At 33.4% G+C, this 25864-nt stretch overlaps 1 long non-coding RNA gene across 1 annotated transcript; it reads right to left on the bottom strand.

The window, feature by feature from the left end:
- LOC139704229 (uncharacterized) lies at nucleotides 1-24908 on the bottom strand. Its single transcript, XR_011706240.1, has 3 exons — nucleotides 24833-24908; nucleotides 5104-5230; nucleotides 1-2623 (listed from the first exon to the last, which is right to left on the bottom strand). It is a non-coding gene; the product is annotated as an uncharacterized lncRNA (long non-coding RNA).
- Between the last annotated feature and the right edge of the window lie 956 nt (nucleotides 24909-25864).

Genomic DNA, 25864 nt, shown 5'->3' with positions numbered 1-25864 from the left:
TTCAATGTTCACTACTAGTATGAGTTTTCAGATGTTCAATGAATTTAAATTTAAATACATTTTGGAAATATTATTTAACTTTTTAGGGTTTCTGGGCAAAATGAATTCTCCAAAAATAAGCAGTGTTTAAGGAACATGTGGCTACATTTTTTTTCCATTTGTATTTTCTCTAACCAGTATGTATCCACAGGTGCTGAGTATTGGTGAATAAATTTTGGAGGCATTGTCACATTGTCAATTTTCACATTTCAAAACTTTCTCTATGCTATGGTTATTGTGGTGAGGATTAAATATTGTCCCTTTCTTAGAGTAAAGGTACAATGGTCTCATTTGTAGAGCTTCTCTCCAGTATGTTTTCTCTGATGTCTAGTAATATATGATATATAATTTAAAATGTTTCTACATTCTCTACATTTATGTCTTATTTCCAGAATAAATAACCTAGTGGTGAAAAGAATTGATTTCTTATTCAAAGCTTTGCTGCATTGTTTCAATTTGTAGTGGTTCTTTTCTGTATAAATTCTGTTGTTAATAAGGTTTAGTTTTTCTTTTTATTAATGTTTATTTTTTAGTTGTAGTTGGACACAATGCCTTTATTTTACTTATTTATTTTTATGTGGTGCTGAGGATCGAACCCAGGATATCACACATGCGAGGCTAGCACTCTACCACTGAACCACAAACCCAGCTCCAAGGTTTAGTCTTTCTTTAAAAGTATTATCACTTTATTCACATTTCACATTCACCAGAAAGTCTTTTGCTGTGGTGAATAAAGTTTTATTTTTTATTAAAAGCTTTTCCACATTATGCACATTTGTACGGCTATTCTCCAGTGTGAGTTTTCTTGTGGTGAATAAGGCCTGTTTTATTGCTAAAAGCTTTGCAACATTCCTTATATTTGTAAGGCTTCTCTCCAGTGTAAATTGTGCTGTGGCAAATAAGGTGTAATATTTGAGTAAAAATTTTGTCACATACTTTGAATTTGTGAGGCTTCTCTCCAGTGTGAGTTCTGTTGTGGCAAAAAAGGTGTGATTTTTGAATGAACGCTTTGCCACATTCTTTACATTTGTAAGGCTTCTCTCTAGTGTGAGTTCTCCTGTGGCGAATAAAGCCTGATTTTTGAGTAAATGCTTTGCCACATTCTTTACATTTGTAGGGCTTCTCTCCAGTGAGTTCTGCTGTGGTGAATAAGGTCTATTTTTTGACCAAAAGCTTTGCCACAATCTTTACATTTGTAGGGCTTCTCTCCACTGTGATTTCTGCTGTGGTGAATTAGGTTTGATTTGTCACCAAAAGTTTTGCCACATTCTGTACATTTGTAGGGCTTCTCTCCAGTGTGGGTTCTGCTGTGGTAAATAAGGTTTGATTTTTGACCAAAAGCTTTACCACAATCTTTGCATTCGTAGGGCTTCTCTCCAGTGTGAGTTCTGCTGTGGCAAATAAGTTGTGATTTCCGACCAAAAGCTTTGCCACAATCTTTACATTCATAGGGCTTCTCTCCAGTGTGGGTTCTGCTGTGGCAAATAAGGTCTGATTTTCGACCAAAAGCTTTGCCACAATCTTTACATTTGTAGGGCTTCTCTCCAGTGTGAGTTCTCCTGTGGCGAATAAGGTTTGATTTGTAACCAAACGTTTTGCCACATTCTGTATATTTGTAGGGCTTCTCTCCAGTGTGGGTTCTGATGTGGTAAATAAGGTTTGATTTTTGACCAAAAGCTTTACCACAATCTTTACATTTGTAGGGCTTCTCTCCAGTGTGAGTTCTTCTGTGGCAAAAAAGTTGTGATTTCCGACCAAAAGCTTTGCCACAATCTTTACATTCATAGGGCTTCTCTCCAGTGTGAGTTCTTCTGTGGCGAATTATGTTTGATTTGTCACCAAAAGTTTTGCCACATTCTGTAAATTTATAGGGCTTCTCTCCAGTGTGAGTTCTCCTGTGGCAAATAAGTTTGATTTGTTACCAAAAGCTTTGCCACAATCTTTACATTTGTAGAGCTTCTCTCCAGTTTGAGTTCTGCTGTGGCAAATTAGTAGTGATTTTAGACTGAAAGCTTGGCCACATTCTTTACATTTGTAAGGCTTCTCTCCAGTGTGAGTTCTTCTGTGGTTAATAAGGTGTGATTTTTGACCAAAAGCTTTGCCACAATCTTTACATTCGTAGGGCTTCTCTCCAGTGTGAGTTCTACTGTGGCGAATTAGGTTTGATTTGTCACCAAATGTTTTGCCACATTCTGTACATTTGTAGGGCTTCTCTCCAGTGTGAATTCTCTGTGGCAAATAAGGTGTGATGTTTGACCAAAAGCTTTGGCACATTCTTTACATTTGTAGGGCTTCTCTCCATTGTGCATTCCTCTGTGGTAAATAAGACCTTTTTTTTTACTAAAAGCTTTGCAACATTCTTCATATTTGTAGGGCTTCTCTCCAGTATAAATTCTCTGGTGGTGAACAAGGCCTAATTTTTTATATGATTTCTGGTGTTCAATCTCACTTGTAGTTTTCCATAATTTCTTTTGTGGTAAATAGTCAAGATCACAACTTCTATATTTTGCACTTATCACTTCATGAAATATATGTTTTAGGCCCTTGTCTGGTGAATATTCTTGGGTATGATTAGGAGTTATGGCTGAAATAAACAAAAATTTAAAAAAAAATACCTATTAGACTGGGATAAATATATTTTGCATACATAACATGAAATTAAGGTAAAATAAGTACATCAGGAGTGTAGCAGATTAGTAAGTCCAAAGTCACCATAAATCCAAAAAATATATTAGTTCAATAAAAATGTACAGAAAAAATTACCTTGAGAATATTACTCAAATTCTTGTAGAGACCACATTATCCAAGAGGAGTATATCATTAAGAAGAGTAATATAATAAAGTGTTAGAAAAGTATCATTAACAGACTTTTGGCCTTCATAAGATAGTATTGTGTATTTAGGAAATATCTACCAGCTACCTTCACTGTCAGTAGAATAAGAGAAATGTAAAACATATACACACATTTCTGGCTATTTCAAAGAGTTTCCAAAAAATGGTTTTTGTCTACCATGACATAAAGACATGAAAATAACTAGTAGATTTTGAGTGATAATACCATAAATATTCAACAATGGTAAAGAGGCAATGGACTCTTAAAAAGAAATATGAACAAAAAATGTACTAAGAAATATACACATATGTGTCTATAAAATTTTTAATAAAAATATTTTAAAAGACTATAAAAACCTTGTATAGCCTATGGCCATAATACTTGGATGAATTTAACACATGACAATCAAGTATAATTAATTGATTTTTATATTTTTACATTCATGCGATATGTGTATTTCCTTTATTGACAAATATAACTTTGTTTACTTATAAATATATCATGGTATTTTATACTATGTATACAAGGTAAAATAATTAAAAAGAATGAATTAACGAAATCATTATTTCATATAATTATCAATTTTGTTCTTACAAGGTATTGTATTCCTTCTACTAGTATTTATGAAGAATATAATACACTCACTATGTGGTAAAATAAAACTCTTGACACTATTATGCTCAATAAAATAAAAATATGAAGACTTTCACTATAATATCAACCCTTCATAAAACAAAGAACCTGGTGAGCAAAATTTTGCTCACTAAATTTCTGACTTCCACATGTGAATCAAAGGCTCCTAAAACTTAATATCTGCCTGCCACCTTTCACTTAATTCTATGTCCTGCATATATTTTCATAAAACTTTAAGAGACAAAATATTAGTATTAGTCATGCCTCCATGGATGTAAATATGCTTAATGAAGAAGAAAAACAATATTGTCAAGCCATACTTGACAATCATGCTGCAATTGATTGTCTATTATTGTTACATCATAAAGGATATCAGAAGTTTAATAACATGTGTTCCTTCAATTTAAGTTATAATAGTAATTTTATTTCAAAAGACTTATTTAACCTTAAATATATTATTAATAAGGTTCAACAAGTTGATGGTTTTTGGACTTGTTGTATTGGTTAACTTCATGTTTACTCAATTTCATCTGGGTCAAAAATATTCATAGGTGGATGTTTACTGATGTTCGAACTTGCTGTTGTCTATGCCTGCCCTATTTTTTGCCCCCACCAGCATTAAGGAGATAAGCAATATTATTTATTCAAAAGGCCTTAAAAAAGAGGGGAGGTATTAGGTATTCTGGCCTTGGAATAGACAGGAAAGTGTGGGGGTGATTGTAACTGGCACCCTGAGTCCCACGATTGTAATGCCCAGCAGTTTCTCCCTGAAGCTATTAAGACAACTCTACAGGTGCACTATCAAGTTTCTGTGGTAATGTCCTTAGGGAGAAGGGGCTCTATATTTGTATTAAGTGTACATAATCTTGGTTAGCTAGCACTTGGGGTTAAATAAACACTGGGTTAGAAGGTAGTCATGGTATCAGAATCTATGTAATTTTGGGGTATTATATGTGCAGCTGTTAAGAGGGGTGGCCAGTTTTTTTTCTCTTTTTTCCTTTTCACTCTGTGTATGTCTCTCTCTTCTGTTTGCTTCTTTAAAGGTTTCCTCACAAGAAGGTTTGAAACAGATCATGCTGGCCCTCACAACAAAAGGTAAGTTTTGATGGTTAATCTGAATAAACTGGGACATCACTAAAGAAGAAAACAGAGAACAACAAGGAATTTCAAAATGTGATAAATAGAGAGCAGTGTGTGTTCAATGATTACAATCAAAATAAATAAACCTAAGCTTCTGAAAATTTCTTCTGCTGCATAACTACTCTCTCAGCATTTTTTAGTTTGGTTTTCTCCTTGACAATTGAATGATTCAACTGTGTCCCCTGCTATATGTAGTCTACAATAGTTTACATCAGTAAATTATACTAGGTACTACTTATCTAAAGTGAAGAATGTGTAACACACAAAGAAAGAGACAGATTAAAGAGTAAAATTTATATATATGAGAGAGAGAAATATCTGTACTAAAAATGCCCTTTTTCTTTGAAACACAAATCTGAAACTCATTTTTATAGAGAAGTACCCATAAGATACTCTGCAACAGAAGTAAATTAAATAATAATTAGTAATTAATAATTTTAAAGGGAAATTAAACTTACCCAGGAAGGTCAAGTTTCTATAATTCTCTAGCATTACATCTCTATATAAATTTTTCTGAGCAGGCTGAAGGCATTCCCACTCCTCTTCAGTAAAATCAATGGCTATATCCATAAATGTTAATAGTTCCTAAAATAAGAATAGATAAATAAATAACACACTGACCACATGAACATTTGCACAGTCTGTAATGTAATTAAAGTTAAAATGAGAGTTGGTAGACTAACATGTAGGAAGTGTTTTGGAACACAATGATACTATTATCTACTTCTGCAGAAAAAGTGACTTAAGTTCAAATAAGTATACATACTCCACATTTATGAAACATAATATAAATCTCAGGCATTATCACAAAAATATATATTTTGTAATTTTTATATCTTGATCTAAATTATACATATTTTTGAGATGAGAAAATCATCATAATTAAGAAAGGGAATCCTCAAATTTTAATTGTACAACCACTAATCAGAAATTTACTAATGTGTAGAATCTTATTTGTTATTTCTCTCATAGAGCTGGCTATTCTGAATGTGTAGTGAGATCTCTAGTAATTCTAATATCAATGGTATAAGAGAAATTTTGAAATATAACAAGGTAGACAGACCACTTAATGGAAATATTTAGTAGTTTATTTAAGTTCAAACATTTTATGGTTTTAATGTATGTTATTAATATAAAAAATAGCAACAACAATCCTGTTTGAATTTTTCTTTTTATAAATTTAACATACAAAATTATATATATATATATATATATATATATATATATATATATATATATATATATATATAAACTTTGATCGATGTTTATATTGTATGATATTTATAATAGAATATACATATAGCTCTTCAAACAAATATAATGTTTTATTTTATTTTATTTTATTGGTTCTTTCTAGGTCTAACTGACAGTAAAAATCAATTTTTATGGTATTATGCAAGCATGGGATATATCTTATCCTAATTAAAATCCTGTTCTTGTTGGTGACTACGATGTTAGGATTAACTTACAGATTTATATCTTTTATATTTCTATCTTTGTCCCTTTTATTTATTTATTCATTCATTTATTTATTTTTTGTTTAACATTGTGCAAACTACTGATCTGATTTTCTTATCCTTCCCTATTTTATGAGCTTTAGATTTCACATATCAGCAATAACTTTCAACTTTTGGTTTAAAAAAAAATGGTTTGTTTTACTTAGCATAAAATCCCAGATTCATCCATTTCCTGGCAAATGTCAAAAAGTCATTCTTTATGGTCAATTCATAGTTTATTGTGTACATAAGCAACAGTTTTTTATCCTGTCATCATTGAATGGACCCATTCATCATTGAATGGTTGGTTTTATAGCTTAGCTATTGTGAATTGTGCTGCTATAAACATTAATGTGGCTGTGTCAATGTAGTATGCTGATTTTATGTTTTTTGGGCATATACAGTGCAGTCAAAAAACTGGGTAAAATTGTGGTTCCATATAGATTATTATGTTTCACTTAGACCTCCATACAGCTGGAAAAAATTGGAATTTATCTATAACTGAGGTGAAAATAAAACATACAAAAAATTTAGTAAGCCATAAAATGACTAGAATTTATTATCAAATCATCCATCCCAATAAAAAGCAAAATTAGAAGCTATTAAAGATAAACATAACACAGAGTTACCAGTATCAATGTTGGTGCTTTTAAAAAGCAAATGAACCCATTCAAGTGATGGACAACCCTAGTTCCAGTGACTGAGGAGGATAAGAAAAAAGGATCATAAATTCTAAGACAATATTATATATACAATATTGTCATATATATTGTATTGAGCAACTTAGTGAGGCAGTTAGCAACTCAGCAATACTCTGTCTCTAAATAAAATATAAAAAAGGACTGAGGATGTGGCTTTATTGTTAAGCACCGATGGGTTCAATCTTCCGTACAAATAAAAAAAGCAGATACAATTTAAAAAGCACTAGCAAATTTGAAAATTCAACAAACAAAAATTATATCAATTATACAGTATATAATTGCAAACATAGGCATATATAATGATTTCTCACTTTATGGAAATACACTCTGGAAAATTTATCCTAAGAATCTTCTGCAATTTTCCAATTCTCTGAGTGCAATGACAGAATCTAGATGGTATAGACTACTACATGGCTAAGATATTTGCTAGATCCATGGTTGTACATAAAGTCTACTGCTGACCAAAATACCATGATGCCACATGATTGATGTTATGAAGTAAAATCAATCAGGGTAATCCTCATAATAAAATAAATGGTGGAACTACAGAAAACACCAACAACAAAACTCTTAAAACATGCTAGGATATTGGGAAAAGAGTGTGATAATAAAATGGTATTTTATCCCTTCACTCATAGAACATAACAACATATTTTGACATATTAAATTCTGAATATAATTTATTAATAAATAATACTGAAATAAATAAGAAAGTACAAAGCTCAAAAGCTTACATACAAAAGATAGGGTTCATATGGTGGTGCACACCTGAAATATCTACTATTCTGGAGTCTAAGGCATGAAGTTCAAAATTTAAGGCCAACTGAAGAAATTGAGCAAACCCCATCTGGAAATAAATTTTAAAACAGAGCTGAGAATATGCTCACCATTAAGACTCTTTGGTTGAATCCCTAATATGACAAAAGAAAAAAATTTTTTTTTTTGTTTTCAAAATTATACAATATAATAGACTTAAACTTATGAATTACAAAATGTTAATACAAAAGAATCTATTCATCAAATGATTACATTAAAAGCTGCAAAACTGACAAGGTAAAAAAAAAAACCTAATTTCCTCACATATAATCAAATGCTTATAAGAAGAAATACAACAGATTGCAAAAGAAAAACAAAAAAAAATTATTAAAGAGTGACTTTAAAAAGGATATATCTAAGTGTTACATAATCGTAAAAACTCAAAGTCTTTAGAAATTAGGTAACATTGAATAAAATCACATCACATAGATGAATTAAATAGTATTGATGAATATGTGGAATAAATGCATTCACAAAAAAGGAAAATAATAATTTAAGCTTTTATTATCAATTTGTAGAAATGAAATGGGCTAAGGAACTGAAGAGACACACTTCTCAGAAGATAAAAAATCAATCAATCAATAAAAAATGTTTAGCATCTCTAGCAATTAAAGAATTGCAAATCAAAACTACTCCAAAATTTAATCTTACTCCAATCAGAATGGCAGTTATTAAAAATACAAGCAAAAATATATGTTGGTGAGGATGTGATGAAAAAGGACCACTGTTACACTGTTGGCAGGACTCTAAATTGGTGACACCAATCTGGAAAAGAATATGGAGATTCCTTAGAAAACTTGGAAAGAAACCAAAATTTACCCAGCTATCCCACTCCTCAGTTTAGACCAACAAGAGCTAAAAACAGCATAATACTGAGGCAAATCCACATCGATGTTCATAGAAAAAAACAATTCACAATAGGTAAACTATAGAACCAATCTATATGCTCTTCAATAGATGAATGGATAAAGAAAATATGGTCTATTTACACAGTGGAATATTACTGAGCATTAAAAGAGAATAAAATTATGGAATTGGGAAGTAAATGGATGGAGTTGGAGAATACCATGTTAAGGCAAGTAAACCAATCCTCCTAAACCAAAGACCTAATGTTTTCTCTGCTAAGTGGATGGTGATCCACAACGAGGGAACTGGGAGGTAGCATGGAAGAAATGAAGAAACTTTGAATAAGACAAAGGGGAGGGAGGTGATGGGAAATGGTTTAGAGGTAGGTAAGATGGTGGAATGAGATGAAAATCTTATTGTACACAAAGTAGAGTTACATGGGTTTTGCAACTATACTTTCTGTACAACAAGAGAAATAAAATTTTGTGCTCCATTTGTGTACCATGAAGTGAAATGCATTCTGCTCTATTAGCAAGTTAGAACAAATTAATAAGTTAATTGATTTTTAAAAATTCAGGAAAGAGACTTGCCTTTCCCTAGATCTATTTATAAACATATATGTGCAGATATAAATATGCATGTATTCTATATATCATGCACATATTTAATTTATATAATTTATGAACAAATTTTTTTATATTTCTATAGATTTTTTAAAGAAATGACAACAGAAGCATTACAATTCTTATTTCATGTATAGAACACAAATTTTCATATCTCTGGTTGTATATAAATTATGGTGATACAAATTTGTGTCTTCATACATGTATTTTTGATGATGGTCTCTATCACATTCTACCATTCTTGCTAATCCCCTTCTCCCTTTCTTTTCCTCCCACCCCTCTTCTTCATTGAGAATCCATCTATTTCTCTCATGCTCCCCTCCCTACCCCATTATGAGTCAGCCTCCTTATATTTGGCATTTTTTTTTTTTTTTGAATTGGCTAACATCACTTAGCACTATTTTCTCCAATGCTATCAATTTACCTGCAAATGCCAGATATGATTATATACCTAGAAGACTAAAAAAGCTCCACCAGAAAACTTCTAGAACTAGTAAGTAAATTTAGTAAAGTAGCAGGATATAAAATCAACACCCATAAATCAAAGGCATTTCTGTATATCAGTGAAAAATCTTCCGAGAAAGAAATGAAGAAAACTACCCCATTTACAATAACTTCAAAAAAATATATACTTGGGAATCAACTTAATGAAAGAGGTGAAGGGTCTATACAAGGAAAACTACAGAACCCTAAAGAAAAAAATCAAAAAAGACCTTAGAAGATGGAAAGATCTCCTTTGCTCATGAATAGGCACAATTAATATTATCAAAATGACAATGCTACCAAAGCACTATACAGATTTACCGCAATTCTAATCAAAATCCTAGTGGCATTTCTCATAGAAATAGAAAAAGCAACCATGAAATTTATATGGAAAAATAAGAGACCAAGAATAGCTAAAGCAATCCTTAGCAGAAAGAGTGAAGCAGGTGGCATCACTATACCGGACCTTAAACCATACTGCAGAGCAATGGTAACAAAAACAGCATTGCATTTGCAAAAAAAAAAAAAAAAAAAAAAAAAAAAAAAAAAAAAAAAAAAAACAGACTGCAGACGAATGGTACAGAATAGAGATCACAGAGACTAACCCACAAAATTATAATTATTATATATTAGACAAAGGTGTCAAAACATGCACTGGAGAAAAGATAGCCTCTTCAACAAACCACTATCTCTCACCATGCACAAAACTCAACTCCAAGTGTATCAAGAACCTAGAAATTAAATCAGATACTCTGTGTCTAATGGAATAAAATACAGGCTCTAATCTTCATCATGTGGAATTAGGCCCAATTTCTTTAATAAGACACTAATAGCACAAGATTTAAAACAAATAATCAATAAATGGGATAGAATCAAACTAAAACGTTTATTCTAAGCAAAAGAAACAATCTGTGAGGTGAAGACACAGCCTACATTTTAGGAGGAATATTTTAACCCTCACATATCAGATAGAGCACTAATCTCTAGGGTACATAAAGAACTCAAAAAAACTAAGCAAATAATAATAATAGTGATGATGATGATGATAATAATAATAATAACCCAATCAAGAAATGGGCCAAGGATCTGAACAGAGAGTTCTTAGAAGAGAATACACAATCAATCAACATTTTTTTTTATATACCTGATTGGTTATGGTCCTCCCTTTTCAGGACCAAGAACAGTTCTGCTTCAGTTTCTAAGGAAGGGAAACACGAGCAAGAAGTATTCTCAACTCTCCTTTACAAATTATCAAATACAATTATCTATGTCATTTTCTAAACATAGCTGGACATGGGAAATATAGGTTTGGAGCAGAGAACATTTTTATTAGAAACACAGTGAAAAGAAAGAAAAAAAAACATAATTATTTGTACCACATTGAACCACAAGAGAAACGGAACCTGGAATTCAGAAAAGAAAGATTCAAACTTTTATACTTGGAAATGTGGATGACATGGATGCTTAAAGTGAAAAGGTTATTACAAGCTTTTGAAAGGAAATTTATGTGAGTGGCAGATAATCGTTAACCAAATAGAATCTGCACAGTGTATTCCAGGGGCTTTGTCAGCTGTGCAGTACAGAACATACAGGTATTCATAGCCTCCATGAAGAGCATTATTCATCTGTGCCCTCTAAAATTTTTCCCATAGTACAGATAAAAAAAAGGGGTATCTGGATACTAAATGGCAATTCAGCAGCCCACAGAAAACTACCCAGAGACAGAACTGTATGAAATTTCTTCAAAGACCATCAATGTATTGTTAGCTCCTGACACAGGGATGTCAGTCTGGGGAAATATTATTTTCTCTCCATTTTGAAGAGAGTGCATTGAGAATATATTTCAGGGGCAACATAAATATTTTTTTTTCTTTCATGTTAAGAAACTCTTCAGAAACAGAGCTCACAAGACAGATTTCTTAGAAGGGTAAATGCCTGGAGATTAAAAAAAAAAAAAAAAAAAAAAAAAAAAAAAAAAAAAATCAGTGGCCCTGAGTGACTTAGTAAGGAAAAAAATCTAAAAGGCTCATTAGAACCTGAAAAGCAAAAACGTAACTATTTCTAAAAATAAATATGTTCATTAGTTGCTATCTCTACAACATGTCATTAAGTAAACAACAAATTATGTATTAATATTTCTAGATTTGGCCAAATTTTATTCCATATGATTTTATATTAAATCCCAAAATCCAGATAATAGAATTCACGATTCACTGCCAAAAATATTACAGAAAAAATTTTTTTAAGGAGTGGATGTTTAGTAAATATGTCATTTAACAATTTTATTACCATATGATTTTAAAGAAATTTATTCATTTTCCTGCAGCCATAGTATAGAGAAATTTCTTATTTAGTTTTTCCTGTAGTAATTAACAAAGATAAGCCCTAGAATCCACTTTAAATAACCTAACCTTACAATCATACAAGAAACCTATAATAAATGATGAGTAAAGAAAAAAGTCAATTTTAAAAAATAATTTAAACCTTTTTTTTTTTTTTTAAATCAATCTCTAGCTGCATTTTTGGATCCTTTTCTCATCTTTTAAGCCAAAAATATATAAAAGACAGAAGTTTGAACTTCAAATTTATACATGAGATATATTTATTAACTATAAAAATTCAAAGTCTTTAGAAATTTAAGAAATACAAAATAAAAACCCACCATGGGAAAAATTAAGTAATATTGATGAACATTTAAAACAAATTAATAATCATTAACTCAAAAGGAGTTTAAATTAGTGTCTATTTGTGGAAACTATTTTGCTATTGAATATACATGATACTCCCCATCACAGAGACTTACTGAAATCAGAGCATATGTGATCATGATAACATATAAGTATGCAATGGTACTCACCCAAACATTTGAAGCTCAAGGGCATGGCTCAATACAATATACATCTTGGAAGAGATAAATAATAATCTGTAGGAAAAATGGTCACTAGGGCCAGTCACATTTCGTAATATATCCAGTTTTAAAAAGAGCATAAAACACTATGTATAAATTTTACATAGGTGCCTTATGCAAGTGGTATTTCACATGTGTACATTTTTAGAAACAAAATATGTAGAACTTATGAGAAAATAAAAGTCACAAACAGCACATAAAAGACTGAATTATACATCCCATGTAAATAATAAAACTCATCATTACAAAGGTGATAATTTTCCCCCAATTTAATTGACAACATATCTCACTAAATTTGCTATGTATAAATATGAATACATCACAGTGAAGTCTACTTTTATGTGTATTCTATAAAGCAATAATTAAAAAAAACTATAAATAAATATATGATAGAAGAAAGTAGGAGAATAGGGAAAGGGGAACTACTGGATACTGAAGGGGAGCAAATTATATTTCACGTTTTATGGTTATGTCAAAATAAACCTATTAAATACAACAATAATGCAATAATAGAAAAAAATTATCAAGCTTCACTTTAAATAAAGTAAGAAAGCAAAGCATAAATGTTTAAAATTCATCTACAAAGTTATATGTAACTTTAGCCAAAAACCTTTTTAATTATAAGAGCAAAAAAAGAACTTATCATGGCCTACTATTCATATATATTGTGAAATTATAATATTACAATAATAAAGAATCACAATATAAATAAGATCCCCATATGAATACATATGTATGTAAAAACAGTATGCTTTATTGCAATAGCAAATTCTAGATAAATCAAACCATAACAAAAATAATCTCAGCAACTTAGCTAGGGCCTTTCTCAAATTTAAAACTGTTAGGGCTGTTTACTGGTGAAGAGTCCTTGCTTCCCCAATGCTGAAGTATAACACCAGAGAAGTGCACCAAGGCAAGTTTAGAGTGGAAAGTAGAAGCTTTATTAAAGGACAGTAGAAAAGACTTCTCCCCAGAAGAAAAAGGGGACCAAAGAGGTAGAATCCATGATAGGGATTTTTTTTTTTTTTAACTAAGGTCTTTTTAGATTTTTTATAACTAAGGTCTCCCTTCAGCTATCCCGTATTCCTGTCACATTGCTGTCCTTTGTTCTGTTACCTTGCAGTGTTGGAGTGCAGGTGGGAAGACCCAAAGTGTAGAGGACAGGTGGGCTCAAGGAGTAATCTGGGCAGGAAGGGCTTTTGGATTAGCATCTTCATGTTTGCTGTGAGCTGCTTCATTAAAATTTCCTTTGGATGGGCTCAGGGCCTTGGGGACATTTTCAATTCCCCTTATCCTGGACTCCATTCTCAATATGGTGTTGATTCTTGATTTTACTGGATATTAGTCCAAATTTACCTAACTACACTAACTACCTATCTGTAAATCTGGCTTCACTACCAAGGATATGGCTAAGTTGTACAGTATCCCTGAGTTCACCTAACTTTAACAAAATAATAATAATGAAGAAAGTAAAAATAAAAGAATGTCAAAATGAAAATTAGCTAGCTCAAAAGGAAATTAGGTACGCCAAAATGACAGCTCCTCTTCTGCAGGAAAATGGACTTTGGAGATTTGATGTTGATAATTATTCCACCTATCAATCTCCAGCATCTGGAAAGATACTGGGCTGCAGGAACACACCTACCACAGAGTAGTTTATGCAGATTCTGAGGATGCCCTTTGAGCATAAGGAAGGCAGCAAAGAGTTTCTGCCACTGACATATTCCCCACCTGGTTGGCCAGTAAGACTGAGGACATAGTGGCCAAGTGGAGGAGTTAAGTCTGCAGAATCAAGAGATTGCCCAGAGTCCCAATCTGCTAGCTCCTGTTTTCAACACAGCCAGTCTTGTGGTTCCAATAGTCTTCTTCCCCCAGCCTCCCTTGCTAGGCCAATGCACACTTACCATTTCCTGGTTCTCAGGAGCAGGACCACTTTGAATCCTCAGTTCCTACACAGCAAAACAACCTGTGACTCTGAAGTATGAGACTACAGAGGGCAAAAATGGAGGACTCAGAAGATAAGAAGTGAAAGCCCGCCCTTCTCCTCCCTGATGACACTCATGATTGGACAGTTCCCACAAAATGCTTTTGATTGGAAGGGGCTTCAGATCATGAACATTGAATCTGAGAGAAGTGAGCCCTTTTTTTGAGTGACAGGGAATATTATCCAATCCAGGCACAAATAAGGGCTAGAATTTCAGGTCATTGAGTCCTGTTTTTTAACTCTGAGAAATGTACCCCAGAGTCTCAGGCTGCTGTTATTTTAAGGCAAGGTTGTTTTCCCATAAGTGGGAACTAACCCAACCAACAGAACATTTTCATTTAAACTTACATATAAAGTCATTTCAGTTTATGGATTATATATGCATGTATATTATTCAGGAATTAATATAAAATAACGACAATAATTATCAAATTTTATTTATTTATTTTTTGATCTCTGTTCTTTTTAGGTGACAGATTGAACTTTGAACTGGGAAGAAAACCCCTAAAGTAAAAATGCCCAATAAAAACAACACATAAGGGGCTGGGATTGTGGCTCAGCAGTAGAGTGCTCACCACCCTTGTGCAAAATCCTGGTTTCAGTCCTCAGTACCACATAAAAATAAATAAGTGAAATAAAGGTATTGTGTCCAGCTACAGCTAAAAAAAATACATGAAAAAACATAAGGTAAAAGGTGAGAAACCAGCCTCTACCTCAGAGCAAAGACTGTCCAAGGAAGGGGGCATGACTCTTGTCCTTGGAAAGACACAAAGAGCACTCCTAGGCTCATACCCACCCTGCTGAGTTGTTTATCTACAAATAACAGGAGAGATATGCTGTGCCTGGTGTCCCTGACTCAGTCTGGCTAGGTGGGGATCCATAGCAACCCCTTAGCAGCCACCAATCAGCATGAGACAGGGAAAATTCCTGGGATTCCAAATGACCCTTCCAGTAGTTTATGGTGGTTGATAACATTTTGGGAAACCATATAGTTCAGCATATACTCCCCTCATGTCCTAAGCCAATCTGTTCAAATGAATCCCCATCTTCTACTAACCAATCATGCTTACCCAACTTGTTCCCACCAGTGAATGTGCTAATCTTGTTTAGAGTTGTTTATGATTTTCCAAAGGAGTGTGATGATTTTATAAGAGATGCTATGATGTATGTGGGGTACCTGCCTTCCCCAAAGAGTTATAAAACTGCTGAAAACCCCGGGATCAGGGCCTCTAAGCCTCCAGTTGCTGTGTGTGTGGGGGGACTGAGCTAGCTTGCAATAAACTCCTCTTTGGTGCTTACATGGATCTTGGTCTCTGGTGGTCCCGCATTTGAGCATAACAGTCTTTCCTGAAACCCATGAGAAAAGAAGACAGAACTCCAGTTCTCTAGGACTGTAGTTTTATAGCACAAAAAGTTACAAAAGTGGGGTGTCTTGAAAACTTACACGAATAACAGGATTTTCACAAGCACGTAGTAGGTTAATGGTGTAAATGGTTTAGCACTTAGGGAGTAAATTTAGATCACAACATCGGAATTTATGAGGCCCCAATAAAGTTTCAGAGTGAGTTGTTTTTTGGTCAGGGAAAGCCAGAATTCATGAGTCATCACTAAAGTTTCAGGGAGGGTTGTTATCAGGGAAAACCAGACATGGGTGAGTTCAAGGCACTGACAGGCATTTCAAGCAAGTTTACAAATCACAGTAATTTATAATGAAGCAGAAATTAACTTTTCATGCCTTTGTGATGAGATGGCTCCCAATCTAAAAAAGGAAATTAGGCTGGATTTTTCATTTGCTATAGCCATAGCTTTTAAAATATATGTTTCCTACTTTAACAAGTATGAGAATTAAATTATTAATATTAATTACTACTATTTTTTAAAAGACTGAATAAAATAGGAAATTAGATATTTGTTATTAAATGTATAAAAATTTTGATTAACATATTGATAATATAAACATGGAAAATTTTGACAATGATAAAAAGACATTTAATATTAGGGATTCAATATTATAAGTCCCTCATGTTCAGTGGGTCAGTCCTTCAATGATTTTTTTCATTTTTTTAGTCATTTTGAATTACACTTCTGCAAATGTTTTTTAAGTACACAAATTTAAGATTTTGTATTTTGTAAAGTAGAAAAATGTCAGATTTGAACTCCTTTCAGGATTTTAAAACTTATAAGCCATGTGGGGCATCTTAGCACTTTTTTTTTCATATTTGCACACAGTCCAATTCTAGAGAAGAATGAGTTGGAGATATAGTCTACTGTTCTGAGCAAAAGAGAAATTGCCTTAGGATATTTCTAAAGCTTTTAAATTTTCTAAATTTTCAGAATTTTTGGTGATTTGAAAAAAAAAATATTTATTTTAAGAAATGAATTGTTTGAAATTAATTATTTATCTTTCTTGGTTTAGCACTTAGGGAGTAAATTTAGATCATTTAATTTAGTGCATTATTTTTCACTTTAATTGTTTTTTTTTTTAGAAGAACTAACAGAACAGAATTCCAAAAGTGTTCCATGTAAATTTAAGGGTATGTTTCTAATAATCAAGATAGAAAGCAGAAGCAAAACATCATCGAGTTTGGTGGTTCTGCCTCAAACTACAGAGTTACTTATTTATTTATGCTATTATTCACTAGGTTCCTGAGGTTGCAGAAATTACCAACCAACACAGAGAAGTCTTTTTAGTTTGTTTCACACAACCAATTCAAGCTAAAATATACTAGTATCACTGTAGCTTCAGACCAAAGTGTGTTTGTAAATAATAAAAGTATGTATACATAAATATATAAATAAATAAAAAATAAAATATAATATTAGACAGATTTTTTTCCTGGATAATTATTTTGTACATATTTCCCTTTAGACACAGTTCTGGGAACAAAGTGTCACAAATAAGACATAAATCCTACATTGCTACATAGAGTAATTATGGCACATACTAAGAGCTTGGTATAAAACTTGGTATAGAGACACAAATAACTAGAGAGCACCATAGAGAATTATACATAAGTGCTAAGCAGCAAATTCATAGTCTTTAAGTACATGAAGAGACAAGTTTTCATAGCCAATTTTATAACTCAGTTTCTGCTAATATACAGAGATAGAGATATTTATTAAGAAATGGTTTTATGCAGATTTTTGGTTTAAAAAGGGAAAGATCAAATAATGTAGGTGATTTAAACATGAGCAATAATATTTTTCTGCATTCAGTACCTTTGACGCAGATATATTAATTATAATTAATTCCAACCAGTAAAACGCAGAAATAGTGTAAAGATTATTCACTAGGAGTAAAACTACTTAAAAAGAGAACCAAAACTTCCATTCCTATCCAAATGTTTATTTCTGACAAAAAGACTGCTTCTCTTGAACCATTTCTGTAGATATGATTTTTTTTGTAATAAATATTTTGGTGATTTTTTTTGCATATAACAATATATTTACGCTTCACATTTTCTCTTTTCTCCTATTTTGCTACCTATATTCTGAAAGAAAAAAATTCTAACTCCTAAACTCACTTGATATTTGAGATATCTTTTAATTTTTAAGCTTATATCATTTTTATAATGAATTCTGTGCTTTCAATAAAGAATGACTATTTTTATGCACCTGGCTCATTTACAGGAATTTTGTTGTATTCTTTGGTTTTATTTATAGTGAAGTTAAAAAAAAGTTAATGTTAAACCAAAACACAAAGAAAAGACCACCAACTCAAATTTCAAATCAAATTAAATCAATATTGTATTGTGTACACAAAAGCTGGCCAGGATGGTCTCTTACAAGATTCCATGCTAGAGATCATCCCCCTGATCTTCAGGAAAAAGTTTTTACAGCACAAAAAGTTACAAAGGAGGTGGGTGTCTAAGGTACTTACAGCTAACAAGATTTTGACAATCATAGTACAAAGGCAAATAGCAGGTTAAGGATCCACATGGCTAACATTTCAACATAGAAAATAAATTCAGCTCCAGACCTTAGAATTTATGAGCTGCCACTGAGGTTTAGAGAGAAATGTAATTTGGTCAGCGGGAGCCAGAATTTATGAGGCACCAGGAAGGTTTTAGAGAGGGTGGTTATCTGGTAAGGGATAGCCAGGCATAAGTGAATCCAAAACACAGGGAGAAATTGCAAGCAAGTTTAAAACATCAAAATATTGTCAGGCCAAAGAGAAATTTTAGTTTTCTTACACAAAACAGAAATAAACTTTTTACCTCTAAAAGCTCTAAGAGAACATTTTATTTTTTTGTATTTTCTCATATCTAATGGCTTCTGGCATTCCTTTGTTTGTAACCATAAATGCTTCTCTTCTGTGTTTATGGGGCTTCCAAAACAAAAAAAAAAAAAAAATATAGATAAGCCCTTCTCATAGGGAAGATGTTTCTAACATAGCAAGTAACTACCCTTTAACCCACAGGGTCTGAACACCATATTATAGGATATGAAAGACCCTCCAATATGCTTCTTCCAATCATTGTTTGCAAAGATTGTCAAAAGTCAATTCATTGCACAGAATGAGTGAGGTGAGTCTCTGCTCTGCAGTCCAGAACAGGAGGTAAAAGAGCCCCCAAAGTGAGATTAAGACAGGGCTTTACATGACATAGCTGACAAAATCCTAAAAACAAAAGAAAACATAAATTCAGAGAGAACCATACTCACATAATCGCATTTTATAGAATCAAATTCATAAGAGGAACAGAGGACAGAGACAAACCTAAAGGGATTTAACTATACTTTCTTTTTCTAAATTGCTATTAATATCTCCCACAATTATAGAGTTCTTGATCTCCTCAGTTACTATTTTATCATTACCTTCATCCTACAATGCATGAGGCACACTAAATTTACCCTCATACTCATGTACTTATCACTTATTTTTTTCTATAGAAATGCATATGTATATGAATATATTTTGCCCACATTTCCAAGATTCTACCCTGAAAATTTCTGTGATATCACTTCCCTGAAATGCATTTTCATTATTTCACGTCAGTTCATCTAAGTATTCCATATCATGTGTTGGAAAAGATGAGACAACACTAAGGCCCTTCTTATTTGACTATTTATAAACTATAATTAAAGGTCAACCTCAGGGGGCTGGGGATGTGGCTCAAGCGGTAGCACACTCGCCTGGCATGTGTGAGGCCCGGGTTCGAACCTCAGCACCACATACAAAGATGTTGTGTCTGCCAATAACTAAAAAAAAATAAATAAATATTAAAGTTCAAAAAAAAAAAAAAAAAAAGGTCAACCTCAGTACCTCCACAGAACTTAAGTCTCATTCACCTTTCTCATTCATAGTTTTTTTTTTTTTTTTATTTTTTTAAGTAGGAAGCAGAAATTTTATCTTGAAGAAGAGTAAGTGATTTAAAGTCATTCAGTGTACTTTAGAGGATCCCAAAAACCTATGGTTGTGGTTCTTAAACAACCTTACCACTGAAAGATCTGGATTACACTCCAGGTTGGACACTGATACTATGCTTCCATGGGAAATGGTTTCTTGGTTGTGATTATTGTCTTTCCCTTTCCCCTATAGTCTTGGAAATGTGTGGATTGTGTGAACTTTTAGAATCACTATTTTCAACACACTTAGCATGGACCCATTTGATAATAGAAGACATCTATATTCTGAAAAAAAAGACCCTTCACCAAGCCCTAAAGAAGTGATAAAATAATCTCTGGAAAAACTAACAGTTATCCATTAGATTATTTTTTTAAAATAATAAGAATAAATTTAGTTAGTAATACATTACTGTACTAGGAAAAGTGATATAAATGCAATTTTAATTTTTAAAGTTGTTTCTGATTACTACAAAGAGAGTATTAAAAGCTGGGTACATGGGCGGGAGTTGTGTCTCAGTTGTTGACTACTTTGCTAGCATGTGCAAAGAACTGAGTTTGATTCTCAGCAATATATATAAAGATTTTTTTGTTTTACTTTTAAAATACATGACAGTGGAATGCATCGCAATTCTTATTACACATATAGAACAATTTTTCACACCTCTGTTTGTATATAAAATATGTTCACATCAATTCCTGTCTTCATATATGTACTTTATTTTTTTTTTAGAGAGAGAGAGAGATTGAGAGACAATTTTAATATTTTTATTTTTTAGTGTTCGGCGGACACAACATCTTTGTTTGTATGTGGTGCTGAGGATTGAACCCCAGCCGCACGCATGCCAGGCGAGCACACTACCACTTGAGCCACATCCCCAGCCCCATATATGTACTTTAGATAATAATGTCTATCACATTCCACAATCCTACACTGGCTACTTCACATAAACTTGCCTCAGGGATTTAATGAATTAATCAAATAGATTTTATTCAGCCTATGCAGTGCTGTTGGAATGGCGATTATAAAAATCTAAAATTGTCATCTATGGTGACATATGCCTGAAATTCTAGAAGCTATGGAGAATGACACAGGAGAATTGTTAGTACAAAGACAGCCTCAATAACATAACAAGGCTACAATCAACTTAATGAGAGCCTGTCTCAAAATATAACATAAAAAAGAATGTGGATGTATCTCAGTGGTATGCACCTCTGGGTTCAATACTCAGCACCAAGCCATACAAAACAAAGCAAATATCTCATAATTAATAGGGATTCCAGGGTACACAAATATGTAAAAATGTTGGTGACAATATAAATTTAATAAATATATTTTTATAAAACTCTTAAGGTTCTTTAAAAGCCCAAAATAAAAATGCCACATAATCCACTAGTAATAATGTGGGGTAGCAGTGCAAAATCGTACATGCCTGTACTCCCAGTGGCTTAGGAGAATAAGAGGTAGAAAACTAGGGATTTATTCTCAAGTTAAAGACCAGCCTCAAGAACTTGGCAAGGTCCTAAGAAACTCAGTAAAACCCTCTCTCCAAAATAAATAAATAAATAAAAGTGTTGGAGACTGGGTATGTAGCACACTGGTAAAGTGCCCTGGGGTTAATCTCCAGTATTTAAATAAATAAAAAGATATAAATAATAATTCTTGGTAAAAAAAAATGCCATACAATCCAGTAATAATAACTCTGGGTATATATGTAAAAAAAATTGGAATCCTTTTGCTAAATATATTGCCACACATCTATTTTTATTGTACCTTTATTCACAGTATCTAATAAAAGGAAACAAATAAAGTACCTTTTAGATAGAAAGTATATCTGAAAATGTCTTCCAGCTGCAAAGCATCCAATTAGTCCATCCCTTCAGAAGCTACACACTAAAAATTCAAACTGGTCCCTAGAAGGCAAGACTCAGAGAGTGGTGTTTTCTAATTACTCCAAAAAATTTGGAATCTCTGGGAACCTTGTTTCAGATATTCTAAAACTCAGAACTAGGTAATATGGGAGGTCAGAATGAGAATACAAGACATAGTAAACTCTTTAATAGGGAATCTTAACTCAGACACTGACATAACCAAAAGCAGTGTTGGAGATAAAAAATAGATTCTGTTTCACTGATTTCTGGGTTATGTATTGAAATGAAATATATATTAGAAAAAAAGTTAAGGCTACTGGTTAAAATCTACGTAAAACAGATATTAAAAATGTACCAGGGGCTGGGTGTGTTGGTGCAAGCCTGTAATCCCAGTCGCTGAAGAGGGTGAGGAAGAATTATCGAAAGTTCAACGCCAGCCTTAGCAGAAGCAAGGTGCTAAGAAACTCAGTGAGATCCTGTCTCTAAATAAAGTTAAAAAAAAAAAATCCTGGGGATTTGTCTTAGTAGTAAAGTGTTCGTGAGTTCAATCTTAAATATCCCCCATAAAAAATGTACCAGGGGGCTGGGGATGGGGCTCATTGGAGCTCACTTGTCTGGAACATTTGAGGCACTGGAATCAATTCTCAGCTCTACAGATAAGTAAATATAATATAATATAAGGTCTATCAACAAATATATATATATATAATAAGACATTGACATGGACTTTGATCTAATTTGTTTGTACTTTAGCCCTTAAGATTGAAGTTGGTTGGGGCTGGGGATGTGGCTCAAGCGGTGGCGCACTTGCTTGGCATGCGTGTGGCCCAGGTTTGATCCTCAGCACCACATACAAAACAAAGATGTTGTGTCCTCCAAAAACTAAAAAATAAATATTAAAAACATTCTCTCTCTCTCCCTCTCTCTCTCTCACACACTCACTCTTTAAAAAAAAAAAAAAAAAAAAAAAAAAAAAGATTGAAGTTGGCCAGGCATGTTGGTGCATGCCTGTAATATCAGCTGTTTACAAGACTGAGACATAAGGATCATGAATTCAAAACCACTCTCATCAATGGTACGGCACTAAGCAACTCAGTGAAACTGTCTCTAAGTAAAATACAAAATAGGGGTAGGGATGTGGCTCAGTGGTAGAGTGCCCCTGACTTCAATCCCTGGTCTCCCCTCCAAAACAAAAATGGGGCTGAGTAAATAGCTCAGCTTGTAGAGTGCTAGCCTTCTAAGCATGAGGCCCTGGGGTTAATCCCCAGTACAGAAAGAGAGAGAGAGAGAGAGAGAGAGAGAGAGAGAGAGAGAGAGATTTAAATTACATGCAATTTAAATTCAAATTAGTCCCAATTTTATTTTTTCTTGTCACACCTAAATAAAAGAGTTTCCTGAAATGTTTGGAATGTTTCTGTGGGTTATTTATTTTTTTTATTTTTTATTTATTTATTTTTATGTGGTGCTGAGGATCGAACCCAGGACCTTGCATGTGCTAGGTGAGTGCTCTATCACTGAGCCACAACCCCAGATTGTCTGACCATAAATAAATAAACAAAGAAACAAATTAATTAATAAATAAACCCTCAATTGATGACCCACTACAGTTTTTAAAACTCCTTAATTGGGACACATAAACCTCATTTAGGATTCATTCTTTTTAATGTCACCTAATTTTATTCTTCTTCTCATGTGAAAATCTCAGAATGATAAATTAAAATCTTTTAAAATGTCCTCCAGTTCTTGAAGAAAAACATTATAAATGATGCATACATTTGAAATAAAACATGGGAAAATAATGATCAATAATGCTGAAAGTGGAGTTTTGAGATGAACCAAAATTTCTCAGTTTGCAAATTGAATCTGGGTGCTTGTCTCATAATTTTTGAAGAAAAAAAATCTATTTAAGCAAGAAGAAATAGAACACCCACCATGTGGTATGAGGAATGATCCCTGGAAAAAAAAATCATTTTTGTGTGCCATCTTAGAAGTTTACTGATGGTTTTGGGCAGAACACAGACCATAATGCATTTAGAATAGGCTTTGGAAAAGGCATCCTGACTACCATATGGTTTCACTTTCATTCTTTCTGTGACCCATCCTTTTTTCTTCAAATTCAATCAGGAATCACCCTTGGGACAAAGGACTTTGTTGAAGGTGTTCCCACAAGTGGGCTACAAGGTCTTTTACATTTGAAATAGGCCTTAATGGTGCTCATTAACATCTTTCAATTAGCCACCAAGAGTGTTTGAGTGAGGCCCATTCTCAGCATTACATGGTCATTATACTATCTATTCTATTTTATACTTATTATTTGTGAACAGAGAACCCTAGTTTTGGATATGTGAACAGAGAGCTAGAAAACTAGGGGTTTATTCTGAGACCTATGGAGAGCTAAACTGACATTCTGGATTTCAGATTTTTGTTCTGGATTTGAGATACTGTTTCCCCTACATTAAAAAATCTCAGGACTCATGAAGAGAATGAGTTAAAAGCCAGCACCATCAAATTTGTGAGGCCCTAAGAAATTCAAAGGGAACCTGTCTCTAAATAAAAATATAAAAAAAGGGGTGGGAATGTCAATCACTGGATGAACACCTCTGGGTTGAATTTCTGGTACTAAAAGGAAAACAGTACACACATAAATAAATAAATAGATAGATAGATAGATAGATAGATAGATAGATAGATAGATAGATAAATACAAACAAACCCTCATGAGTAACAAGCTCTAAAATTAACAGCCTCTCTCATGCATGAATACAATAAATGGATTTGGAGTTCTCTCCTGATAATTATCTCAGTCTTCACTATGAAATCTGGAGACATGCTGGACTCATGGCACATGGAAGCCCACAAAGGGCTTTAGAAAGAAGCTGAAAACACCATACAATTATGGAACAAAATGCCCAGGTTTTCAACTGCTGATCTAAGCCTCACTAGACTAGTCAGAGGGAGATGAAGGCTAAGCTACCACAGAGAGACCCTCTGGCCACAAGACTCTGGAGAGGACCAGGAGGAGTCCCTAGCCATGACTGCCAGTTTCCACCATTGCCACTCCTGTCAGCTTTAAGCCACCTTCCTACGCAGTCTCAAGATAACAAGGCACACTTACTGTTTCCTGGCTCTCAGGGTTCTCAGCATTCTCCCTGTGGTTTGTTTTCAGATTCTGCATAGCACAGACACCTGGGCTCTGGATCCAGGACAGAAGCCTACAAAAAGTTTAAAAAAATGTCGAGCTCCAGACACCAAGGGAACAGAGGATTGTGGAAGCCCTCCCCCTCATCACTGGCTGCATGAGGATTGGACAGTTCTCACTTAAGAGACTGATTGGTCAAGGCTTCAGGCACTGCCTCCAACCTCAGCCAAGTGGGTGCAGAATCAAAGTCTGAAAGACAGGCTGTCATTGTTAAAAGACTACAGATCAGGGCTGAGAATATAGCTTAGTCAGTAGAGTGCTTGTTTTGCTGATATAAGGCCATGGATTAAATCCTCTGCCCTACACGCACTCACTCTCACCCCGCCCCCCCAAAAAAAAGATTAAGGAAAGACTTTGGGGACTAGGGTTATGTATGGATCAGTGGTAGAGAACTTCCCTAGCATGCATGAAGTACTGGGTTGAACACCCAGCACCGCATTAAAAAGCCACCCAAGAGGGGATGTGGCTCAAGAGGTAGTGCACTCGCCTGGCATGCGGGCGGCCCAGGTTCGATCCTCAGCACCACATACAAACAAAGATGTTGTGTCCACCAAAAACTAAAAATAAATATTTTTAAAAAGCCAACAAACTACTAATGGTACTGTGTCCATTTACAACAAAAAAAAAGAAGACTGTGTATTGGACTTGTGCACCCTCAGTACAGAACTCATAAACACTTTTTATAAATAATACATACATATATGTCTTCAGACAGTGTATAAAATTCTTCTGTGATGTCTTTTCAAGTAACTTATATTACAGGTATGCTTCACAACCCTGAAATCCTCCCCACCTCACTTTATTATTATTATTATTATTATTATTATTATTATTATTATTACTATTATTATTATTATTATTATTATTATTATTATTATTTGAGGCCTGTTAATTGCATTAAATGCCTCTGTATGGGGTTATTTTAAGGCAAAGTTTTCTTCCTATAAT

This window comes from Marmota flaviventris, unplaced genomic scaffold (assembly GCF_047511675.1).
Source record: "Marmota flaviventris isolate mMarFla1 unplaced genomic scaffold, mMarFla1.hap1 Scaffold_48, whole genome shotgun sequence".
NCBI lineage: Eukaryota > Metazoa > Chordata > Mammalia > Rodentia > Sciuridae > Marmota > Marmota flaviventris.
Note: the sequence above shows the minus strand (reverse complement) of the source record. Positions and strands in the feature narration are given on the sequence as shown.